The following is a 6,000-nucleotide window of genomic DNA, read 5'->3' as shown; positions in this document are numbered from 1 at the left end:
CAAATCCCATTAAACATTTCAACAATAACAGAAAGAAAAATTGGTCAACAAAGAAATAAACACTAGAAAAGTAGGTTACTGTCACACTATGTGCTCTTACCTGAAAAAAAAAAAAAAATTATAAAATAAAATAAAATAGATAACCATACAAACTAAACTGATCTGTACCAACTATTTAGATATAAGCAGATCACGTAGCCAAAAATACGAAGAGAAATGTAAAGGAGCCTTGCCCAGACTACTGACTTAGTTATAGTTATACAACATAGTTATGAAGACTGCGCCGCCCTGACCTCACCAGTGATAGAGTCAGCAAAGGCTTGAGCCTTCTCAGCAGAGTCAAACACATGTTTGGATGAGTTGTGAGTCACGATAAGTCGGGCAGGGAAGAGCAACCCATGTCGAACATTCGCCTCCTTGAGACTTTTCCTCACGGCATTGAAAGCCTGACGCTGCTTCAGAACCTCGGAGGTGAAGTCCGGGAAGATGAGTATGCGCGCTCCGTTGTACATCAAAGGCGACGACAGCCGTGCAAGACGCAGAATCTTCTCCTTATCCGGATAGTGATGTAATCTGGCCACCATAGTCCGAGGGCGGGAATGTGCGTTGTCAATCGGGCCCGTGCGGTGGGCACGATCAATCTTCAGAGCTTTTGGAAAATTACTGGCGCCAAGGATTTTCGCAAGGAAGTCGGCTACAAACTGAGTTGGACGGCCCTCCTCCACTTTTTCGGGCAGACCAATGATCTTAATATTTTGCCGCCGCGAACGCCCTTCAAGGTCATCTAATTTGGATGATAGAGATTTACTTGTTTCGAACCAGTCGCGGCAGTGAGCCTCGAGTTCAGAGATTCGGCCCTCGTAATCCGCACTAGCCTTTTCGAGTTCCGTAACTCGTGTAGTAACTTCTGACAGCGAGACCAACGTCTGAGACAGCGTAGATTCCAGAGAATCAAATTTTTCATTCATGGAGCCGTTCATTGATTTGACAGCCTCCATAATGTCAGCGAGATTAACCGGGACCGTGGAGTTAGCAACGGCCTGGGCGTCGTCTGACTGACAGGCACCTTTTTCGCCAGCATCCTCTACTAATTTGTCACCTTTTTTGGATTTTGGCTTGGTCATGTTGTCTGCAATCGTAAGGAAATGTAATGAGCAGATTTCAACAGAAAAACTATTAGTGAAATTAAAGAATAATCAAGGGATTTGAAGCGCACAAAAAAAACACGACTACTCCATGTGGTGCTCGCTAGCGCCATCAGAATAGAAGAATCCATATAGTAAATTAATGTATATTGGTAGATGTACTGACATGAGGATGATAAAACTATTTTGATTTGAGTAAACTACTGTATCCCCTTAAGTGTGTTACTTCATTGAATATGTAATGTTGGCATTATATTGAATAGGTCCTATTTATTTTGCATTTAATTAAAGCAGCACAACCCTTATATTGTCCATGAAAGGGGTTGCCTGGATCACAAAATTATTTTGTGTATACCATTTCAGGACTCAGCATGTCATTAATTTTGACTAAATTTTTCATTAAATAAATAGGCCATTTTGTTTTTAATATAACTAAATATGACTAAATTGAGCTGACACACAGCCACATGGCTTTTATTGAGATTTGTTTTAGGTTTGGCCACAGCAATGCCACTTTTTTCTTGATCTTTAAATGTATCAAACATCACAATTCAGCACATGGTTAAATGCAGACACCGCAAATTCATTTATTTTATAGAATGTGTTGAAATATAAAACCATATAGAACATTTATATACAGACTATATACTACAGAAGAAAATTAACTTGAAACAAAACAAAAATTCTTAATTTTCATAAGCTGGGTCCAATAAAATTATTAATCATTGTGGTATTTTTCCTATGCACAAGACACTGCACACAACAAAATTGGAAACCATTTTATTTGCTGGGTAAAGGTGTAGCTGAATTATATTTCAGCATGTCTCTCTGTTTCACCTCCAGCAGGGGGCGGAGCTGCACCAGACTACAATTTCAACTTCAATGTCTCTTTGTCACACTTATGTTATGTTACACTCTCACTTAGTTTGGACTTTGTTTTCAGTTTGCACCGTTTCCACTATTGAGTTAGTTGTCATGGTTTCTGATTAGCTGTCATTTAGTTGAGGTATGTGTCATTAATTATTTTCATTTGCTTGTATACCTAAAAAACTCGCTGAGAACCTTGCCGGAGGTGATACGAAAAAAAGTACCTGGAAGCAGGTACAGGTAGTGGTGGGCAGATCGAGGCTTCGTGAAGCAACGAAACAGTTGAACCAAATGGGCCATATTGTTTCGAGGCTTCGAATCAATCCGACACCCGTCTCAACGGTGACACCTAGTGGTCACTTGCAGGTGTTGATCTGAAACAACCTTGACGAGCCATTAAAAAAAGGCTCCTCACTGTGCATAATGTTATTTTGGTCCTGCAAAATGAATATTAATAAAAGAAATCAAGCCACAATGTCTCACTTTTTTAGAGATTTTTATTAAAACATATTAATTTCTCTGCTGTGGAAGGACTTAGCCGACTTCTTTTTTTACAGATAATTTCTCCAGCCTTTGAAAAAATCCTCTCACAAGGGACACTTGTTGCTGGCATGCAAATATATTTTTTAGCTAGGACATACAAATGAGGAAAGATTACTGCTCTCTCTTTCCAGTAAGTTAGTGGATCATGAGTTCTGGGCAAATACGCAAATTTCTAATTCTCCTCAAATGGCACATCATGGATGATGTATTGTTGCAGTAGGCTAGCTGCCGATCACAATAAACACATCTCACTTTATTTGGGATTTCTAAACGGAAATGCTCCCACACCACAGATGTACGGCATCTCTTCTGGGGAGCCTCCATATTATCTATCTAACCAAATCTATCTATCTATGTACAGATGGTGGACAACCAGAATGCCTATTACCGCCGCGCCAGCCGCATTTCAAAGTCGTTCCCAAAATGACCGCCAGGTGGCGCAAAGGGACATTGTGCAAAACAGCAGCAATTGCCGTATTTTAAAATGTAAGTGGGTTAAATATAAAACCCTAAGCCTAATAGGCATATTTTTCATATATAGCCTATAAATAGGCCTATTAGGCTACAACAGAATAGAACCAAAGATAGAATCAATTTTAGAACTGAAAAAATAGAATCAAAAGTTAAAAATAGAGACGATATTAGGAGCAATGACGCTGAATATTTTTACTATTCTATTGAGGAATTAGATAAATGAAGAGCTCTCGTGAGCGATACAATTGCATAGTAATTTATAGTGATTTCAAAAGCAGTCCTTAAAAAAAAAAAAAAAATACATGGAGTAGTGTGGCATAATTTTTGAGAGATTATGCGGAACGCGTTTTAGTTAAGATCCTGGTTTCAATGCCCTTAATGTATATAGGCTAGGCTACTGCTTTAAAAAAATGTCACAACGCGTTTTGAGATTGTTTTGAATTAAACACTGAAGTTTAAAATGTAGTGTTTTGGCACACCAGGCCGACGCATTGTTCAAAAATCAGGTTTTATTCTGGCATGTTGAATTGGCGTTAGAATATTTTTTTAGATTTAGATTTTAGATTTCGTTAGATTTATTTTTCTCATAACAGCTAAAATAACTTAATATATGCCTTGTCTTAATATGACCTACTTAATATAGGCAATAGGCATATAATAGCCTATATAATAAATTAGCAAAACTTGGCCACTAAATATTTAATTTTCAATTATTTTAATTATCACAATTAAAGTTTTAATTTTATTAAATTGAACAAGCGCAACAATAAGCATTTAATCAAATATTCTAAAAGATGTTTATTTCAACATAATATTTCGTTTTTTTCGACATAATATGTGTGCGTGCAACAAGCAAGATGTGTATTTGTAAATCCGGTGATGCATGCATTGATTTTTATCAATAAACTAGTGTTTTCTGACAGTGTCGACTGCAAAGATGAAGTTGACGATCGCCATATTTGTAGTGAACGCACCTAGAGAGAAATGAACATAAAGACATAATCAGAGAGTAGCCTTTTTCTTTTCGTTTTGAATTATTTCGTTTGAAGACGTTTCAAGCTTTGTGTATTTGATGTATTAATCATGTCTGTGTGAGGCATACGCTGAGTTTCGTTAAGTTAGGAGGATGAGATGCGCTCCAGCTGACGTGCAATGCAAGTGACCGCGCGGGCGCCTCCATGATTAGTGTCTGTTATATTTGCTTCTCTTACTTATTCAATCCAGGCAATTGGTTGATGAAAAATTGATTAAAATTAAGATACAATTTATAGAAAACGAAATTCACTTTAAAGAAAGGTTTTCTACTAAACAAAACTTAATGAAGTGGTCAAAATCATGTCTGACCCACTCCATATCCATCTCTCGATATAATGCATCCTATCTTACTCGTGCTGTTCACTTTTCATATTCAACATAGATGGAAAAAAATAACATTATAATATTTTAACAAATATGATACTAAATGAGATTATTTAATGGCTACAACAGTATAGTAGGCCTATAGACTCTATTTGTACAAATTGCTGCACATTAATTTAATTAAATGAAACCTTGTAACGAATTCACACTGTAGGGTAGACTGTGTACAGTTGAGACACCTTAAATAACTTGCGTTCGCAGCAAGCACAAGTTGTGATTTTTGCTGTGCACTTGCATATTAGTGTCAGCTGGGAAGGAAATATAGAGACCAGGGCCGGGTTTCCCGATAACGATGTATCTTAGCTCTTAAGAGCGCTTTCTACGTGCAAGGTTACGAACGCTCGCAGCAATTCCACGAGCGTTTCCCAAAAGTGCACTTAACATGAACGCGCGAGAACGCGTTTTACGTGCTACTTAAGAGTCGCTGTCCATTCGCGAAGTGCTGAAATACAACCTTATATGGAATCGTATTCTGAACGTTTAGCCTTAAAGGGACTATGTGTAGCTTTTTAGGTATTTTATTATCTAAAATCAGTATTTTTATTCATAAATATGCCCTCAATGGTGTACAAATACCTATGCCACTGATCAGACTAATCCTCGTAAACGAAGAATTTATTATCTTTATATACATGGGACGGGTAAGTCCACGGAGGCTTCCATGTAGTTCCGCCATCTTGAAAAACTATAATAGCAGAGAGGGACAAAAAGTACTAGGCCAACGCGTTTCCACAACGCGTTTTCGTTCAGAACCAGCGTCACGTGACTGAAGCCAGCAGAAGCGGAGGAGCAGAGCAGTGAGAGGCGCTTGTCACTGCACCGGCAAGTTTAAAAGGCTGCACTGCACGGTTATTTATACACCGTTCATTCATACATATGCTGAGTCACAGGATAAGGAGTCCTCGTCGTCGAAAAAGTTCAAAATAGACCGTAAAAGGAAACGTGACCGGAGATTACAAAAACAAGGGTTAATGTCGGGATAGCTAACGCAGGAGAAAGCTTTCAAAAGAGACGCTGAAGTTTCCTGCTTTCTTCTCGACAGGTAAGTCAATGTTACGGCCTTAATTACAAGCTTTTTTTTTCATTGCTTGGTTGTGTACTTTATCGCGAAGCAAAGAGGACATGGAGACTGACAGAATAGACAGAGCAGGTTACTTATGATATAAAAAAATCTCAGCTCTCAGATTCTGTCACTTTTATTACGAAATTCAAACAATATATACTGTTTTTGGCGCTTGTAAATGTGACGCGAGTCACGACGGATCCCTAGCGGCACGTGAACCGATCATCTCTAGCTAGTAAATAAACACAAATGAACAATGTTGAAAGATACAGTACAACTTACCGAAATGTATATTCCTCATACATTATATCGACCAATCAATCAAACAAATGGTAAACAGCTGGAGAACAATTATGTATGTCACAACATTTACCTCAGGAAAGCCATTTAATGACCATAATAAAGGCTAGCAGTTAGTTGGCTAGAAAAAAAAGAGCTATAAAGAGTATTTTGCTAAATATGTGTACTATATTACATATTTATTATATT

At 37.8% G+C, this 6,000-nt stretch overlaps 1 long non-coding RNA gene across 1 annotated transcript in view; it reads left to right on the top strand.

Moving 5' to 3' along the window:
* Positions 1 to 2,225: 2,225 nt before the first annotated feature.
* Positions 2,226 to 6,000, top strand: part of LOC309503581 — a 32,416-nt gene continuing 28,641 nt past the window's right edge. The window contains exon 1 of the long non-coding RNA XR_014207752.1: positions 2,226 to 2,252. This is a non-coding gene — a long non-coding RNA (uncharacterized lncRNA). The remainder of the gene's footprint in view (positions 2,253 to 6,000) is intronic.

Source organism: Leuciscus leuciscus, assembly GCF_965113295.1.
Source record: "Leuciscus leuciscus genome assembly, chromosome: 7".
Classification (NCBI taxonomy): Eukaryota; Metazoa; Chordata; class Actinopteri; order Cypriniformes; family Leuciscidae; genus Leuciscus; species Leuciscus leuciscus.
Note: the sequence above shows the minus strand (reverse complement) of the source record. Positions and strands in the feature narration are given on the sequence as shown.